This window comes from Phytophthora infestans, genomic scaffold (assembly GCF_000142945.1).
Source record: "Phytophthora infestans T30-4 supercont1.5 genomic scaffold, whole genome shotgun sequence".
NCBI lineage: Eukaryota > Oomycota > Peronosporomycetes > Peronosporales > Peronosporaceae > Phytophthora > Phytophthora infestans.
The window spans coordinates 497,737-517,371 of record NW_003303754.1 but is presented as its reverse complement, the minus strand read 5'-3'; the positions used below and the strand labels follow the sequence as shown (position 1 = coordinate 517,371).

The following is a 19,635-nucleotide window of genomic DNA, read 5'->3' as shown; positions in this document are numbered from 1 at the left end:
ACATGACCAGCCATTCCTTGCGTCGTGGGGCTGCTGCATATGCTAACGCGTCTCCGAAGCTTGCGATCCAGTGGATATCAACACGAGGCGCGTGGCTGTTGGACTCGTTGACTAAAGCGTTTGCATACATTGGAACAACGACTCGTGAGGATCAAAGTGTAGCAAAAGTTCTTGCGGGATATGAGTCGCCCGACTTACCTGTAGCAACGCCAAGCATATAAGACCTGCAAGAGCGTCTCACGGTCGCGGAGTTTGGGCAAGTTATCACGCTGCGAAATCAGCTCTACCAGCATGTCCTCGGCTCACCGGATCCTCGCCTAAATGTATCTGTTGAAGTGGCCAACGTGACCTTTGCAGTGCTGCTCATGCACATGGAGACAGTGTTAGCCATCATAAAAACACAGCGTCGTCGCCATCGCACGTATTACGTTACCTATACGAGCTGGAGCGAGGTATTGCTTCCATCAATGCAGCGCTTGGCTGCCATATCTCAACAAGCACGTGCTGTGAATGGGGCTTGCACTTGGCGACTCGCTGGCGCACCACGAATCACTCGCAGCTTAGCCGCACCGTCGCTTGTAGCGAGTCACTGCTGTCGTCTACGTTGGAGAATGTGCTGGCTCAGCTGACATCAATCAACGATCGCATTGCCCGCATTAAAGACGCTGTCGCTGCTGTCGCAGTCCGGACAATAGAGGCTGAATTGGGTCCTGGTTTCTCGGCTGATGGACCTGGGCAAGCTGTGCCTGCGGTAGCGGCTCCTGCGACGGCATCAACACTGGCTGGCAGCTTCTTGAATTGGTATCTTTATCGTATCTGGGAAACAGTCAAAGGCAAAAAAGAGCAGAATAAACGTGCCGAATTTAAAGCCGCAGTGAATGTCATGAAGGTGCTTTACCAAGCGCCATGCCAGATCCCAGCACAGCCGACACACTTCGATAAAGCCGCGCATGACGCCTGGAAGCACGCAGTCTGGACCTTGGCCGTGTCGATAAATCGTACAGCGAATGAGCTTCTCCACAAATTCGACGGCAAAAAGCCGACATCCAAAGTATCGACTCTCCGAAAGCGATGGCGCGCGCTGCGGTCGTCACATCCGGCTGCGTACCAAGCGCTTGCAGCGCAGTACCTGGGGCTGGTCACTAATGGCTCCATCGTCGACTCCTGCACGCCTGTATCGCACCAATGAACCGCTTCTGACCTTGCGTAGCTAGCCTGCGTATTTAAACACACCACAACACACGACACAACACAGATCAAGGTTGATCAGCTTGCCCACGGCTGGACTCGAACCAGCGGCCTGGAGGAGGTGCCTCCCGCTCTACCCCTGAGCTACGCGGGCGCGAAACAACGACGACAGGCAGCGGAACCTACCCGTGGACGCTTGAACTCTTGCTTGGGGTCTTGAATGCTGAATGGGGGGAAATGAATGGCACGTGCCTCTTAGCATACAAATTGTAAGACATTCTATTTGCATACAAAATCAAGTCTAATTCACCCTATACACTCTCGTCCGGAATAAATAATGATGTTGACGAGGAGGGCCTGTTTTTCCGGCATGCATCTGTGATTTTGTATGTGGGCCTTCCGGAATGGCTTCCGGATTCTGCTAATTACTGTGTTTGGGTCACCTGTTGGATTTTGCCATTTGTAATCTCGCTTGTCTGATGCATAGTGTTAACTTTTAGAAATCAGTATAGGTACAATCTCGTAAATTGTAGTGGACATGCTGCGAATGATGCTAGAGTATGGCATAAGAATATGGCAAGAAGCGCATTAAAAGCAGCACAATATTTCAATCTAATCTTTAATATTTGAAGGGAGCGCTGTTTGGATTCTACACAGTCTTGTGCCTGTAAAAAAAATGTATCTTAGCATTCCGTTGTAGCATACCTCATGGAAGATGGTAGTGCTCCTCTCATGTATCATTTTCTTACATAGCGATCAGCTTCAAATGGCTTTAAGTATTAAATAGATGCTGGTAGTTAAATATTTGTAAAAATACGGTCGATGAGAAAATATTTTATTTAAGGCTCTGGCGCCACAATTTGGCAGACAAAAATAAAAAGCGTAGAGGCCTATTGTACTGGCGAGATGAAATGCAACACCAAACATTGCCCCTTCACAACTTCTCACCCAATTACCCAATTTATATAGGCTTTTTTTTTGGAAAGATAACGATTTCTTCTCTTAAGTAGTCATAATCATCCTTGAATATCTGCTCAAATGCACATGCTACACTTAATCGAAAAGTGCGTGTCTTTCGTTCCGCCAAAAAAATCGAGGCTTTGTTCTTGACATATGGCATCAGATGTTTTGGTACTTACAAACTTTAGTATTACAATCAACAATGCCCTTTTTACTCATTTCTATGCACATTTGATCCTAGGAAGTGGGGCTGTCGGCGATGCGTTTAACACTGCATGCAGCAATCCCTACGCTGATCCTGTAGCTAAAACCAACTTCTGCAGATGCGTTGCATTCCAAGCCGCATTCTGGCGTAAAGCTTGTCACTTGAGGCTTCTTTGTTTATTACATATCGCAAGAAATGTTCTGTGTATGCATGATCAGCATCAAATTCCCGCAGACGTTTGAGCTTCCACCATTTTAATAAAAGACAAGAAAGTCAAACAATGTGTGTTTGTCGGTGATCTCTGTGCTACCCTGTTTCCATTGCGGGTCTGCCGGCATTAATCCGATAATTACTTTTGTATTTATGGGCAAAACAAAAAAATGGTGGTGCATTTCATCTCGCCAGTACAATATGTTAGGAATATGATAATCAAAACCACAAGAACATGACGAAATGTGACTTCGATTTTACCCAAATTTTAAAAAAAAAGCCCTCCGATGATTATGGGAGAGACCACGTGAAGCCTGTGGCCCCGTTTAGATGATGACGTTTCGTACGACACTCGGTACTTGATGCTGCATGCTGAAAACTTGGTTGATCTCTTACCTTCGCCAGGAATTTAGCGCCTTGTAGTTTCGGTTGCGTCGGCTTCTCCCGTAACCGTGCGAAGTTGCTGTTTAGCATTTGGCCCACCAGCTAAATCTGGGTGTCGAGCTGCGTAGGTGATGAATTGATAATTTTGTGTTTGTCTGCGGCGATGCGCTTTTCCTTTATTGAGTCAAGCCGTAGTAAGACATTGCCATTTATACGATGAATTTATCGCGTATAACGTGTCTGTTTTGCAGAATTACAACATTGATTGGACGTAAATGGATAGGAGTTTGCAGCTTTATTGCGCGCCACTCAAGATGATGATGGGCTGCGCTCTCCGAGATACTGCCATCGACTGATAGAAATTCACTACGAGGGAGGTAAATACTTCACGTACGACTTGATTACCAGTAGCTTACATATCGATTGGGAAGAAACAGCGTAAAAGCCTAAGCTGGACAAGCCGACCTACATTAAAAAAATTGTTTTGACCTCGGTGTTCCCGCTGAAGAGCAGTTGGAGAGCGCTGCAACCCTGGCTGATGCGGTATCGATGGTAAACAAGAAATTGGGCTTCGCGAAGAGCTCTATACTCATGTCCTTCGAACAAGTTGTCGGTAAGATCGAGTCGGACGGAAGCATGATTGTGAAGTTTAGATTTCTGGACTTGGTTTACGGTTCCACAATCACGCATCAGTTCGAAGTGATCCAAAATACTAAGGACAAAATGGTCAAAGGTCGTGACTCAGACCTCGGACAATACAGTAACATATTAAATTTGCGCTCCGGTGTTACCATAATAATCACGGCAATACACAAGAAAACAATAATAAGTACGGCGCAATTATTGGCAATATCTTTATTACAGGCATTTATGAAGACACCATCTCAACTTACCTAAAGAAGACTTGTGTCACTCCACATGTCCTTGTTGGCACGTAGAAAGGCGAGTATTTCGAAGTGGGATGGAAGCCTGCTGCTGCGCTGCGGCGTAAGGACGTACTTGGCCTCGGAAAACAAGCGCTCATACGGATTCGATGTCGGCGGTACCTGCGCGTCTCTTCGGGCCGTTTTGCTGTATGATCTGCGCAGCGTAGTTGTCCTCGCACTGCTTGCGCTTGCGTCCAGTCTCCGATGGACGCTGCGTCGATTGCTGGTCCTCGAACCGCTTGAGCGCCGCGGATTCGGCAGTCGACAGCTTCTCCCTAGCGCCGACCTTCACCAGACCATTTTCAAAAATGGACGAATGGACAATTTTTGAGTTGTTTTTTTTAGGTATTCCCCCATAATAGGGTAGTCCAAAAGAACCTAATCAAAAAGAAGACGTACCTCGCCCAATCTGGTCGTGTCGCTCTGCAGACGCTTGCACACACTGTCCAGCTTTGTCAAGTGCACCAACAAAACGCACAATTTCTTGTGCTCGCTGGTAGACGGAAGGGAGTCTTCGACAGCTTCAATCTGGCGGACGTGCGCTCTGAGCTTGACGTAGCGCTTCCGCATCGCGTAGGTAGAAGACCAGCGCGTCACATTGCGCGTCTTGGCGAGAAGGGGGGGCTTGGAAAGTTGCACGGCGTTATTTGGGTAACGTAACTGTTGCATGAGGCTGTTAACCTTTTGTAACAGTGATTCGTGCTCTGTTAAGACCTTTTTGACCGCCAGGTTAAATCGATGGGATGCACAGCCGACCAATGGGACGCCGAGTTTGATAGCGATACCGCGGTTGGTGTTCCAGTTATCAGCAACCATGAACACGATCATATCAACGGTTTTGTTATAAACCGCCAGCACGTTCCGGAAAAGATCAATGTGAGCGTTTGCATCTTGACTCCCCCCGTCGAGCAGCGAAAGCGCCAGTAGCGTGCGTCGAAGCCGATCGCCGACGACATAGAGCCCGTAAGCCGCAACGTAGTGCAAGGTGCCATGCGTCCAGCCGTCGTACATTTTACCGATCTCGTTTTCCATCTCTTCCTCGATTACAGAGCCCAGTTTTGACGCCACCGAAATCATGTCGGCCTTGACCGCCTTGGAATTGATTGAACTCCACTTGGCCCTGGCCCTGGTTCGCTCGTCGTCAACCTCGCTCAGAGGGATGCTCCTCTCGACAACCCACCGCAACCAGTGGTAGCGGTGGGGCGTCTCCTCGGACACGAAGCCGAAAGCTTCAAGCGCGCGCTCAGGATTGCGATGGTGGGTGTCGTACTGAGCACGAAAGTCCTCGTGGCGGCTTCTCAGGTGTGAGAGAAGGTTAGAGTACCCTTTGCCGGGAAGTTGCTTTCGATCCGTGCCGCAAAGCTTGCACCGATGAAGCCCTTCGCTTTGAGGCTCGAAGAAGAAGGCGCTGAGGTCACGGCTCGCCACCATGGTTCAAGTTTTGAAGTGAGTAGTAAGTGTCTGCTGCGGCTAACGGCTATATATCCTGAGACACAAGGATAAACGAAGCTTGCAGGGCCACTCAGCATTCGTATGCATATATAAACCGTCTTTGAACCGTCGTGCGGTTCCGGGTTTGCTTGAACCGTTGAACCGAGAGTTACTTGGAATGACATTTCTTCTGACTCACTATTGTATTGCAATAATTTCTGGAATATGTTATTGTACTGGATTCTGTTGATGGCAATAATACCTATTTTAATAAACAAAACACAATAATTGCAGTTCCGCAATTATTTTTTCAGTAAGTCACGACGTGACTTACTCAGCGCCGTTGGTATTATTGTGAGCTTCAGAGACGGTCAGGTGGGGTGGTATGGTACCACAGTCACAGTAAATACGGGCGTTGCGTCGATCACTCCGAACATGAAACCAAAAAGGAAACTGCCCGTAAAGTTGAAAGAGGTTGAGATGCCAGATGAAGTGAAGGAGATAAACGACACATCCATCAAGCCTAAAGAGCCGATTGATGATGCAGAGATCGACAAAGCTGCGTATGATAAGATGGTTGAGCTGCTTATGCACTTTGAGATTCTGTATAATAGACATTTAGGGAAGATGAAGTTTCCGGCCTACGTCCTGCCTATTGCTGAGCCGCTCATGACTCTGCACGCACGACCCCACTTAGTTCCAAAGAGTGAAGGAGACGGAGCTAGGAAAGAAATACACAGGCTGCTTACACACTCGATGTTCTCGAACAAATTTTTGACTCCAAGATGGCGTCACCAGCGTTTTTTTTTAAGAAACCGGATGGTAGACTGCAGATTTTCGCTCACTTGACTGGTTCCTGAGGCGACATCCGTACTCTGTCTCACTGATATGTGAAGTTCTCGCTAGATTGGGTAGAGCTAAGTACTTCTCGTCACTGAATGCAAATATGGGCTATTATGAAAGGCAACTCGCGAAGGAGAACCGAACGTACACAGCATTTAGTACGCCCTCGGGGAACTATCAGTATAAGAGGTTGCCAATGGGAATCGTGACAGCACCGGATGAGTACCAAGCCTGCATGATGGAGATTCTAGGTGAGTTGAACGTTGTCATCGTGTACCTGGACGACATATTGGGCTTCTCGAAAACGGCTGAGGAGCACGTGGGGCATTTGCGCGTGGTAATTACACGGCTTAAGCATTCAATGCGACACTCGACTGGAAAAATACCACATTTTTATAAATCATTGGAGTATCTGGGTTTAAGCTGAGTGCGGACGGTGAGCAATCAAAGGAGAAGAAGATCAATGCGATCACGCGTCTGACAGCACCAAAACCGAAGAGTTATTTAAGACGATTCCTAGGACTAATCAGCTATTACAGGGAAATGATTCCAAACAAGTCCGCATTGTCGAAACCACTGACAAAGATAACCTCGCCAAAAGCGAAGTCCGTGTGGACGTCTACTGAGAATGACGCGTTTGGGAGCATAAGGAAATCTCTTGCTGAAGCTGTACTATTGTCATTTCCTGACTTCTCAATATCCTTTATAGTTTACGCGGAAACCAGTGACAAACAACCAGGTGGGATGATCCAACAAGATGGCAAGTGATAGCATGCTTTTTTAGAACCTTGCGAAAGCACACCAAAATTACACAACTATGGAGCTTGAGCTACTATCGGCTGTGGAAATTCTCAAAGAGTGCAGAACGATGCTCCTGGGATTCCCGGTCGGTGTGCACACCGATCACAAGAATCTGATCTACCCTACAGAGAATTCACAACGGGTAAAACGGTGGAAGCTCTTGCTGTCTGAGTACCGACTAACATGTAAGTACGTACAAGGTAAGAGTAACATCGCAGCAGACACATTAACGCATGGAGTGCAAGCCTACGTCAAACGAGTGCAATAATGAGTTTACGGAGACCATGTTCATTGAGCAAGAAAAGTGTATTTAGGAAGGAGAGTACACCAAGCAGTATCAGCAAACGGATGGGTTGGTACAGACCAGAGCCCAGAAATGTGTGAGCAGCACGGGTGATCCAGACTACTGTATTGAGAATACAATGAGGGCGAGATTGTCGACGTTCCAGAAACGAGTGGTGATTCCGAAGGCACTACGTTTCGAAATTGTGGATTGATATCACTTAAATTTAGTGCACCCGGGAGCTAAAAGACAGTTTATACCATGCAAGCTGTGTTCTACTGGCCGGGGATGGAGAAAACGATAGTGAATTATTGCAAGAAGTGTATCACATGCAAAAGAGCAAAGCTACCCGGAGGACCGCAAGCATTCGACAAGCTGCCACCGAGGGACATACAAATAGCTGACCCGCTCGACATTGTGCACGTTGACACAATGGGTCCCTACGAAAACGAACGTCAGCATGCACTCACAATAGCTGATGAAGCTACTCGTTGGTTGGAAGTTTCAATACAGTCAGACGACAAAGGAAAATGACAGAAGAGAACTTTGATGTAACATGGCTGCGTCGGTATGCGCGTCCAAAGAAGGTGATGTTTAACAGAGGCAATGAATCCAACACAAGTAGGCTCATAGAGATGCATGCCAGTTATGCCAATAAGCCGAAGCCAATATTGGCCAAGAATCCGCAAACAAACGCTATATGCGAACGCGTGCATTTGGTACTAAATCATTGTATCAGATACCAACCTGATCAAGACTGGCGCAAAGTTCTTCAATATGCAGCATTTTCTGTTCGAACAAGCTACCATACTATTCCTGGAACAACCCCTGCGCACTTAATCTTCGGACAGGATCGGATTACTCGAAAACTTTGTAAAGTAAATTGGGACTATTTGTGCAAGCGTCGATTCGACGCCATTCTCAATGCAAATGATAGGGAGAACACGTCACGACTGCAGCACGTCTATCAAGTAGGTGACCATGTGATGATTTGCATTCCGGCCAAGGAAGCAAAACTAAGCACAGAAGTGTAGTCAGTGGGCCATTCACAATTGTGGAGGTGCATTGTAACGGAACTGTTACCTTGGACCAAGGGCAACACAACAGCAGGTGAGCATTCGCCGACTAGTTCCATGCTAAATGACAAGCATCGGAGGTCGCAAATAGTCATTGCGATTCAAGTAATTATTTGGTTTTGCACTATAGAATTTTATTCTAGGTAGTTGACCTTAACAGTACAATATGGTTTGGTCCAATTATGGACAATAAATAAAGAAAAACGTTCCCTGGTAGGACCCGACGAGGAAAGAAGCGCAGCGCGACGCCGAGCATGACATAGTATATATATGCCTCTGGTGGAGATGATACCGGCCACTTCCAACTTTCGACATCCTTAAGCGGCTATTTTCCAAGTGCAATCTAGAGTTGACACCACCGCGCCGCTCCATGGACCCCGCCAACTTCGAGCAGCTGGGGTTCCTTCGTGCTAGCCGCGATATGAGGGACGTTTGTACTGTAGCGGATGTGACCAGGAAACAAAGCGAACAAATAGTCTGCTTGATTTGCTCTTATATAAATATACATCGTTTATTCTTATGTGGACTCTGCTAATTTTAAAATAAAATCTTAATGCAGTGATTTACATTGAGTTTTTGAATCGTAACATGTAATACCGTCTGTTGACTACGTATTAAGCTTTCATTTCAGCTTAGAAGCTACGTATTGGCCACATAGATGGAAGTATCCTGTGAAGGATGCTTCTATTTCCGGGAGCCTGAAGAGTTCACTCGACACACGTCTCAGCTCGAGGACAAAGATAGACCTAGCACTCAGTTGTAGACCTCATTCTCGGTTTTTCCTCGGCCAGCGCAGCTCGAACATCCAGCGGCCTAACAGCCAGAACTATCATGACTTCTCCTCCGTCCCCCGGCGCTATTGCCTTTGTGGGCCCTTCGCACCTCAATCACCTTGCCTGCTTTGGGTACGTCGAGGTGGCTTGGATCGACGGGTCTACGGCTGTCGTAAGGGAGGTCGGCCCAGACTCGCCAGCCGAGGATGCAATAACCGAATACGAGACGCTGATTAGTATCATCCAGTTCCGGATCGTCCCAGACCACGAGCGAACATGGTGGCCAGGATCCTACGTCGCCCACCCCGTGGCTTTCGTCATCCAGTCTGCCGAAGGAGTCGCCCGCTGGGCGTATGGAGTGGTAACGGGCTACTCATCCTCTGAAACGTCTACGATCCTTAACATCGCCAGTCATGCGGGCTCGCTACGGTTCTCGATGGCCGACCAGCCGCCGATTATAAAGGTCGACACGCTAAACTACACACTGCAGACTAGCGCCAACACCAACACCTTGGCAATCAGTCCGCCGGAGCTGCTCCATCTTTAGAACAGTATTATTGCCGCATGCAGCAAACGCCGGTCTGGACTTCCTCCAGCGATCAAGAGCCAATTATCAGTTCCTTTCAGCCCCGACGAGCTTATTCCGTTTGTAAATCCCTCAACACTAGCCCTAGTGCATGTTCGCCGCCAACACGCTTTGGATTTCGCTATCGTCCCCCGGTCAAAACGCCCGATCAATTTGTTCACGGACCCTCTGACATCGACTGCGGAGCCGCACTCAGCGAACCCATCGGTGAGCGCCCAAACCACGTCTGTTCTACAACATCAGGGCGCTACCAGTGTGCAGAGGACACCTCGGTCAGTGGACGATTTGGAGTTCGATGACGACGACGAGATGGCTGTGAGTGACGGCGACATCGAGGACATTCGGCATCAGAGCGCCCCGTTAGTCAAGCGCCGCCGCGTACAATACGATTCAGACTCCGATGACCACAGTTTCGATGAAACTATGAACACTTTGGACACACAGGGCATTACCTTCCACCCGTCTCCAGTCGATCGACGAATCCACGCTACTATCGTGCACTGAAGGCACGCAGGTAAGATCCCTCAAACACTCCTACAATCCGTTCAGTTTGCTCCTCACGTTTAATTCCTCGCAACGCCTGCTGTTCTCCGCGCTCTGTACGCGTTAGGCTTCGGTCTTGGTCTTCCGTCATGCATTGCCGACGGCGGCTCTTTGCGGACGATGTGGAAGCAAGCGAGCAAGGTCTCAATATGTGGGATTTCTCAGGCAAACACTCGCTCCACGCGGCGCCCAAGCCCAGTGGTTACGGAGATCTCGTCAGTGCCCTGTCAACGCTTCGCAAATTCGCTGAGCAATTTTACAACAAGGAGACTAGTGCGTTTATTGCATTCGCTCGAGACTTCCTGATAAGCTATAATGACCATGCTGCGCCCGACGGAAACATGGCTCGGTTGCTAGCCTATTGGGTGAACCGCAAGCTCGGCATTTTCCGCTCCCGACTGGCGTCTGCCGGGATCAAAGAGGCTCTCAAGGTCAGCGCTGAATTTACAAGGAGCGATGACATGCTATCCGCACTCAAGGACTCTAACTCTTTGGGAAGAAAAAGACCCAGTCCGATAAATCCCAGTCAGTGGGACGTGCTCGCCCCTCAGACCGCGACCAGAATCGTAAAACTACAAGGAATCCCAACCCAATTTCTGCTACGTTTACGAAAAAGTCCCCCAAGACGCATCTGGTCGCCGGCTTTGCCTCCGGTTTATCTCCAGGGTCGGATGTAGCAGCACGGATTGCTCCCGGGCTCATCTCAAGCCTGATGCCCTTCACGATTTAATCGAAGCAGCCATCACTAAACGTTGGCGCGGTCTGGGCAGTGCGTATCAAGATTTATGAACCTCCGACACGTCTTCTGACCACGTCGCAGACACGCAAACCGCTCAATACCAGTCGGCGTGTGTCTCCCGGTACGATCGATTTATGTCTACACTCGAGCGTGTTCAGCATCAGTGCGCCACCGAAATTTACAACAGCCATGCCGACATCGCTGCGCGGCTCGGCGTCAAATTACCTGATCCTACTACAGATTCAACAGACGACATCGATGCGGATGTTGTGTCGTTCTGGACAACCGTTGCCGAGCACGATAATCTGAGTCTACCCGACGTGGTTCGACTGGTGAGAGGTGAGATGATCGATGATCCTAGACCAAACAAGCATCTCTTCGAACTCCCTTTACCGTCACACCCAGTGTTGCGCAGCAGCACGGTTCGTTGGAATGAAATCGTCCAACATGGGTTGATACCTCAGTGGATAAGTGGCGTCGCACCTACGCAGTTTATACGCCCGAAGAATCATCGGAGTACCTGCGGCCATATCTCACAAATCCGGCGACACCTTCGAAGAGGCCAAGCGGACAGTAGGTACTTGATCGTCAAATCACATCTTCTTGATGGTTGGCCGGAAGTCTTCATTAGCCCACTCGGTGTCGTCGAGAATCCCGGCGGTGCCGACATCCGTTTATTCAACGACTATTCGTTCCCCCCCCCCCTCCGCGTCGGTCAACGATTACACGGATCGGAGTGAATTTCCTACGATCACGAACAATCCACCGCGTGCCATCGCCCGGCGAATTCATCGCCTAAAGCGATCTCAGCCCAGAACCCGGATAAAATTTATGCTGGGAGACATCACTGGTGCATTCCGCCACGTACCGATCCACGCAGAACACGTCCACGTCTTTGGGCTCCTCATCGACGACTTACTTGTCCTCGATCTATCCTGCGGATTCGGCTGGTGCGGCTCACCCACGTTCTATTCGCTCGCTGGTACACATATCAACGGCCAGTACGAGCTTGGGCACGGACTCACCCGTACTCTAGTCGGAAACGTGTGGTGTGACGACCATATTAACGTCGAAGCCGATATCAATACTCGTTGCTTCGACGCTAATCTGGCCCTCCGTAGAGCTATGGCTACCGTTCTCGGACCGTCTGCCATCAACGAACTCACGTTCACCAAATGGGCAACAACTGAGAAAGCGCTGGGGCTTCTGTGGGACACCGACCGTGAGTGTGTCTCAATCCCGGCAGAGAAAATTAAAAAGCAGAGTTCAATCAGCGCTCCGTGCCAAGAAAGCTACGAAGACGAGTCTGCTGCAAGTGCTGGGCAGTCTGCGTCACGTTTCATGTTGCTTCCGCCCTGCTCGCTCATTTTTCCAGCGCCTTCAGACAGCAACTAACTCGGTCCCTCGATTTGGAAATCACCGCCTGGACGGATCTGCACTAAGCGATCTCACATGGTTTGCCACTGTTCTCCAGCACGCCGACCGATTCAACTCAATACCGATTGCTACGTTCGCAGATTTGGCAGAACCAAGCATACACGTATATATGGATGCGAGCAACGACGGCTTATGCGTTCTCGAGCCACAACTTCACCGCTACATCCGCCAGAAATTCTCGACAGAAGAAGTATTTAACCTGTCTATCAACATTCGGGAGCTGCGTAGTGCAGTCCTGGCAGCCCTAATATGGGTCCAGTTTAGGCTTCCTCACCGAAAGACGTTCCAACCCATGTCTGCTTCCACATCGACAACACGACTGCAGTGGCATGGGTGAACAAGCGATCGTCATCGCATCCCCAAGCGCAGTTATACAATCGCCTCTTATCCCTCGCCGAGTTCCAACACAATCTGGTGTGTACGGCTAATCATATCGCAGGAAAGATGAACACTATGGCTGACGCGGGATCGCGCGTGTGGAGCAATACTCACCCCTTATTAACAACTTGGACTAATCTTTCGGCGTCGTGGCAGCAGGAACCTCGCCAACCTCCTTTCAACAATCTATCCGACGCGTGGGAACAATGCTGCGCGGACGCGCCGTGGCGCGCGCTACCAAAACCAAGTACTCTCAGCACTGGAAGCAGTGGTGTCTGTTCGTTCGTCGGATGGGATGGATACGATGGGTTGATCAATCATACGTCACGACCACTGGAGTATTTTGCTACGCACTGTTGGGCGAACGGTTGGAACAAAAACCACTAAGGAAACCAACACGCTTCGATCCTTCTAAAGATTACAGCAATTCGCTGGTTTTACCGGAGATACAAAAACACTATCATACCTTCGACACCCAGACTTGACATCTTGTTTCAAGGTATCAAGAAAATGTCTACACCTCGCCCCAAAAGCAGCCGATCACACCACCATTCTTGCGAATGCTGCGCAGCTCGCTCGATTTCTCGAAACCTCGACAGCGTCTTCTTTGGGGTAGCGTCCTACTCGCCAACTTCTTCCTACTCAGAAGATCCGAATCCCTCCAGGTCGACGGAAAATACAGCGTCTACTGCCTCAAACACAAGAACGTATATTTCTCCGACACAAGAGGACATCGTGTTGATTCAGTACGGGCTACGTCTGTCACTGTCGGCCTAGAAGGGGTGAAGAACGACCAGTTTGGCCGGGGTGCGTGGAGAACCATGCACGCGTCAGGTCACAGCGCGCTATGCCCAGTGAAGGCCCTCCGACACATCTTAAGTGCCCGCAAGTCTCTCAAGATTGAAGCCTGTCGCTACCTGTGTGGCAATCTCAGCTCACGATCAGTGGCGAGCGCGATCAAGACCACTGCAAGGAAAGCGGGAGTGCAGCCCTCCAACTACGGTACTCACTCACTTAAAATTGGAGGAGCCACAGCACTCGCAGAAGGCGGTGCTGACGGACTGACCATCAAGCTACTGGGAAGGTGGCTCTCGAATTGCTACGAAGAATATCCCCGGCAAGCCGCTCAGGCATCAACGGGACTATCAAAGCTGATGGTGCCAAGTGCCGAGCCGATGCGTGCGCCACGCAAATAAATTCTCAAATGGGGCCGCGCACCACGCCCATCTACTCGGACACTCGCAATAAATGTCCTGTTCCCCACTCTGAAGTGTTACCTGGGAAGTGGAAATATCCTGTTAAGGATGCTCCTATTTAACGGGAGCCTGAAGAGTTCTCTCGACACACGTCTCAGTTCGAGGACGAAGATAGACCTAGCACTTAGTTGTAGACCTCATTCTTGGTTTTCCTCGGCCAGCGCAACTCGAACCCGCCGCGCCACGCCCATCTACTCGGACACTCGCAATAAATGTCCTGTTCCCCACTCTGAAGTGTTACCTGGAAATAGCGATTTGCGTAGCATAATTCCCCATACTCTACCATATATCTCGTATTATCCCACTATATCACTTCAATAAATATGGATAAATTTGAATACAGTGCCATAATTTAGGTGTAATAATAGACAAAATTTTGGCTGTTACATCATTCCGATGAGTCACTTATGAAAATTATTCTGACAAGATGCCCAGTCACGAAAACTATTTTTGACTCGTCATCTTGTCGACAATAATCACCTCATATCGTGAAGGTGATGTGTCGTCCTCTAGATAAGAATGGTAGGCCCAGCCTCTATCTGACATAGTGCACCCGTTAAGCAGCAACTATGTTTCCAGACTTGCCGGCAATGCCACGTAAAAGCAAACGAAACACTTAGCTCCACGCACTTGCTAACGCCAAACAATAGAAGAGGACAAAAAATAATCTACCTGACAACCTGGAGCAACGTTTTATGGAACTAGAGAAGCAAGCAGCTGAATTTTCCCTATTGCCGGCCTTTCTTGGACGGACTCAGAAGATGAAACTTCAGAACTCGAAGATGACCCGACTTATACGTTGCTGATAGAATATACGCTAAGAAAACTAGTCAAGACGGGTACGACTACTATTTAGTTTCTTGGGTGGGGTTTCAAGAATTAACCTGGCAGCCGTCGTCAGATATACCACAGAACATGATAACGACGTTTAATAATGAGGAGCTTGGCGTGGCTTTGCCGGTTGATTATCGGGCCAGCATACTCACGGGGATCATGGCTGGTGCACGAGTACACAGTAAGGCAAGACGTAGCTAGATATTGGTCCAATATAATAAAATAACGGCAATTTTTATAATTGGAAGTGCTCATACTGAAATATATTTTACGGTAAAGCTTTGCTACCAATACAATACAGAATTGTATTTTGCGACCTCTGGTCAGCATGGGGGTGAGTGACAAGAATGTCGGCAGATTAAAGCTGACCGCCAACGTAGCAGCTGAAGTATGTTTTTCTAGTCTTCCTAGGCACTTGTCGTCCAGGGGGAGGAAAAGACACAAAACCAAAAACCATAAATATCAGTCTCCTTTTACCTTCAAACCCCCTCTGCGAGCCAAGGGCATATCAATATGATGGGTTGCGTTCTCCGCAAAACCCCGGTCAGCCTCACATACCCGTATTACAACGAGGGAGGCAAATACACAATCTCACAGCAACATTGTCAACAGTTTCGGGGTGGGACCGTATAAACTACAAAGCTGTACACTTCAGTATATATTCATAACGTAATTATGCATCGGTGCTCTCGCTTAAGGAGCTGTTGAAGCACGCTGCTACTGTGGCTGACGCGATACCGATGCATTACTTCGACGTCTTTGAAACGTGTTGTTTGACACGGTTCCAGGATTTTTTTAGTGAGGACAAACGTCCGTGCGGTGCACTCCCAGGAACTTTACTGCCAAGCAATGATTTGGACGTGTCAGCGGGATTTTTGCCAAATCAACATTTCTTATGACTACCGGGAATAGACCGTCTAAATTGGAGACAAGGTTATATTTTGCCGAAGCAAATGGCTTTATTATCCTGTCCGATATGCGGTCAAAATCGCCGCGCTATGAAATGTATACGATCGTATACTCACGTCAATCGGAAACCATTACACCGATTGGGGACAACTGCTCTACAAGACGAATTAGGCTTCAAACGTTGGTCTGGTATCCCAATGCGGTGCATCTGGGAATTATCAATCAAGACAGGAGACGACATGGGAAACCCTTCAATTAAGCATTGTTGGCGTGATGTAGGTATTTTCATCTTCCGCCCACCTGTGTGCTGCCGTTTGCTGCTTTAAGTCTGCGGGTACGTGCTTAGTACTCAAACTAATATGTGGACTCCCACAGTATTTGAGTTTAACCGTTGCATCATGCTAAGTAAGTAACAGTAATGTGATCATTCACATGTATTTATTTACTGGGATAAACTAAAACATTAAATATTAAAAGTCAAGCGTATTATGAAAATGTTGTCATGTATACCGTCTATCTCTGTAATCAGAGACCAGAGTCTGATTCCCCCAATCTACCTCCCTCCTGTTAAGACGTCAACCTCTGTCTCGAAAGAATGGGGCGTTCACAAGGCTTCGAGAGGCAGCCGTTTGCTGACACGGGACTACCTATGAAAGGATGCAGGGCTCAGGTTGTGTGTAGACACTGCTTAGCTGCGTATAACAACCAGACGAGAGAGAAGAAACACCGGAGCCCAAGGTCATCTCGGGGAGAGACACCAATTATACTAGCCATCTCTAGGACTGTCGGTATTTGAAGAGGCACTAGAGCGGGGTGATGTCACAGCTTCACTGGTTCAGCCAACAATTCTACACCACTTCTTAGCACAGAGAGGGGCGAAACCTCCTTCCAGCTCGGCTTCACCAATGTCTGCATCGCAATTCTCAATTGGGGGTGCTTCTTCAACAAGTTCCATTAAACGAAGTCGGTGTATTTGTCAATACTTTAATCCAGGTTTTTGTAAGGACGATCATGCCGAATTTATGCAATTACTCATCCAATTTCTGGCAGAAAATTGCTTACCTGACCGTATTATTCGAAATACCGTCAGCTCGCAGGCCTTTTATTTCTTCAGCTGGGCCTGCGAGAAGGCGCTTCCAAAGTGAAGATCTATGGGCAAGATTCTGGATAAGTACAGCATGGTTGAATAAGCTAATCAAGTTTTGACGCTCAACAACCGGTTGGCGTTTAGTGGCGGCCGATTGAATTTTTTTTCGATGAATGTTGTTAAGTTGCACTTAGTTGGGTTCATGCTTGCCCTTTTCGGTACTATCGTGACCTATGGATTATTTCCAACTGGCTCAAGACACGACGGGGTCGCGATTGTTGAGCAAAGTAAGAATGTGATGCGTGGAATTGAGACAAAGAATGGCTGGACAACTCGAGCTGTTGTATCCGATAACGCTGGTCAGTGTGGTCACGCCCGGCGTAATTTGGCACGAAGACATCCACGGATCACGTACGTTCATTGTCTTGCTCATGACATAAATACCTGGTTAAAGCAGTGTTAAACGCGTATTTCCGTGTACTAGCCAAACCGGCATCGCTAGTTACAAAGACACTGAATGTTTAGTTCGGGCGCAAGAGCTGGTTACAGCAACCTACGATAAGTCACTTGGGTTTACAAATCTGTGCGAGACAAACAGCATGCAAGGTTGTTTTGCCTCTCTATTATGAGAAGTGGACTACTTCACTTTTGGGTGAAATACAACAGCTGCATTGATTTCCCCAGGCACTTCAAGTATTTAGTGAACCTTCCTTTTGGCGAAAGCTTGAAGCTGCTGAAGCGATAGTTCGTCCACTTTCCAATGTTTCCTACAAGTTGCAACGTGATAAGAATCTACTGGTAGATGTTATCGGTTCGTACCGAAATTTTTATCAAGGATTTCTGGGTAATTTTAACAACCCGGAGTTAGTATTGCTCGTAGAGAAGCGATAATAGCAATTCGAACAGCCCTTAATGCTGTTAGCTTTGGTTTTACACCCTCTGTATGTTCGCGTTGCTGTGGCGATTCATAAGGCGTCACCGAGTTTGAGATTTCTCGAGAGATTATGTGGATATGGTATCTACTATTATCGAAGATATGTTAAATCGCCAATAAAAGCGATATTGAGGGTTTGGCAGCCGATATACACGCCTCGTATCGTGGCGTATTTGTTAGAAGCTGAATTCTTCAGTTCAGTGGAGATGTTGGACAGTATTGGCGTTTTGCTGGTGATATTAGATCTGAATCGAAGCTGCCTAAGCTCGCGTCGATAATCTTCTCAATCGCAGTAAATACGGCAACATGCAAGATATATTTTAGCGAGCTGGCTGCAATTCACACAGCCCTGAAGAGCAGAATGGCAATCGAGAAGGCACGTAAGTTCTTCCTAATTCGTCAGGCGATTCGGCAGCTGAATAAAGTAGCGAGCGAATGAAAAGAAATCGTCGAGCTCAAACGCATTGTCGCTGTCACTGAGAGAGAGCACGTTGGAAATTGTGATATGAGCACTCCTATCACGCTCGACGAACTAGAAGAAAACCATGTAATTGCACACCAAGGTGTACCCAGCGAAGACACGACCGAGTATTAGCAAGACATCTTAAATATTCTGGACGGAAACGAGTCCAAACTCGAGGAAACGTGTATTGCCGAAGACGACGAACTCGAAAAAAATATATTTGAAGGATTCGAGGAAGCTATTCCAGAGCCTGATACGACATAGTTTCCCCAGACAAATGTGAAGACGTTCCTACAGGAAACCAAGCTTACTAGAGCTCGAGGACAAAAGCTTAGTGTACAGCACTTTCCCCGTCGGAGCGCACATTTGGATTGACACCTTACGTGACAACACTGTCTGCATATCTAAACGCAATAACCACAATACTTTTGCAGCTCAACTCACATTTGTTTTGTCATCGTTTGCTGCCCATAACACGCGAATACAAATACATTCTTCTTTCCTACCTCGGTATTAGCTTTATGGCAACCCGTCTCACATTCGTATTTGCTGACTGAGGATGGAGTGCCGTGCAGATCCCTGAAAGCATAGCCATCAAACGGCAGTAAGTGGTACGCTTGGTCACCTTTGTAGGTTACACCGGCGGCATCATCGAGAAAAAGAACATCGTTTTGGCTGAAATGGGACTGGAGGTTGCGGGCGAGAAGAAGCAGCTTATTGTAGCGCTGGACGCGGTCATCGTAGTTACGGGTGCTGTGTTGACGGCATTTGTCCGTGTTGTTGGTCTTGTGCGTCGACTAGCCAGTGACCGCGTGGTACTGGATTCATGCGAACAAGGGACGTGGAACGAGCCTCTTTACATCGCCGGCCATTTAGTGGTGGCTGCGAGCTTGGTGCAGATATCGATGACACGGAGACACTGGCGGGCGTATTCATGTACGCCCTACTGAGCCCCGTGATGCTGTTCGGTACTGGCGCCCTCGTGGAGCCGCATCCTTGGTGTATCGAAGGGGGTGGCCTCGCTCGTGGGTAATCTGCTGGGTGACCCGACGATCCTGGCGTACTTCTTGCTCTACTTCATCGCTGAGACTTCGGTGGTTTACATCATGTTTGAGCGCGCTTTCCTACTGCGGATGTGTCCCTACTGCATGCGGCAGCAATGCCTGCTTCAGCGCAGGAGCGATGAGGGCGAGACCCACTCTCTGCATACGAGTGCCCGTGGCGGCCAGGAGCACTTTGTAGCCTGACAGCACTGATGCCAAGACGAGCCCCACTTCCATCACTACTACCAGCAGCATCCTGGTGCAAAACGACGCTCTTCCCGCCGAAACCCCTTGCCTTTATTTCCCGCGCAGAATAAAGTTCCTGTTCCACTATCAGAATGGCTAC

The 19,635-nt window shown here is 48.4% G+C and overlaps 1 non-coding gene across 1 annotated transcript; it reads right to left on the bottom strand.

Annotated features, from left to right (window-relative positions):
- Positions 1-1,272: 1,272 nt before the first annotated feature.
- PITG_25907 lies at positions 1,273-1,342 on the bottom strand. The gene has a single exon. It is a non-coding gene; the product is annotated as a tRNA-Gly (tRNA).
- Between the last annotated feature and the right edge of the window lie 18,293 nt (positions 1,343-19,635).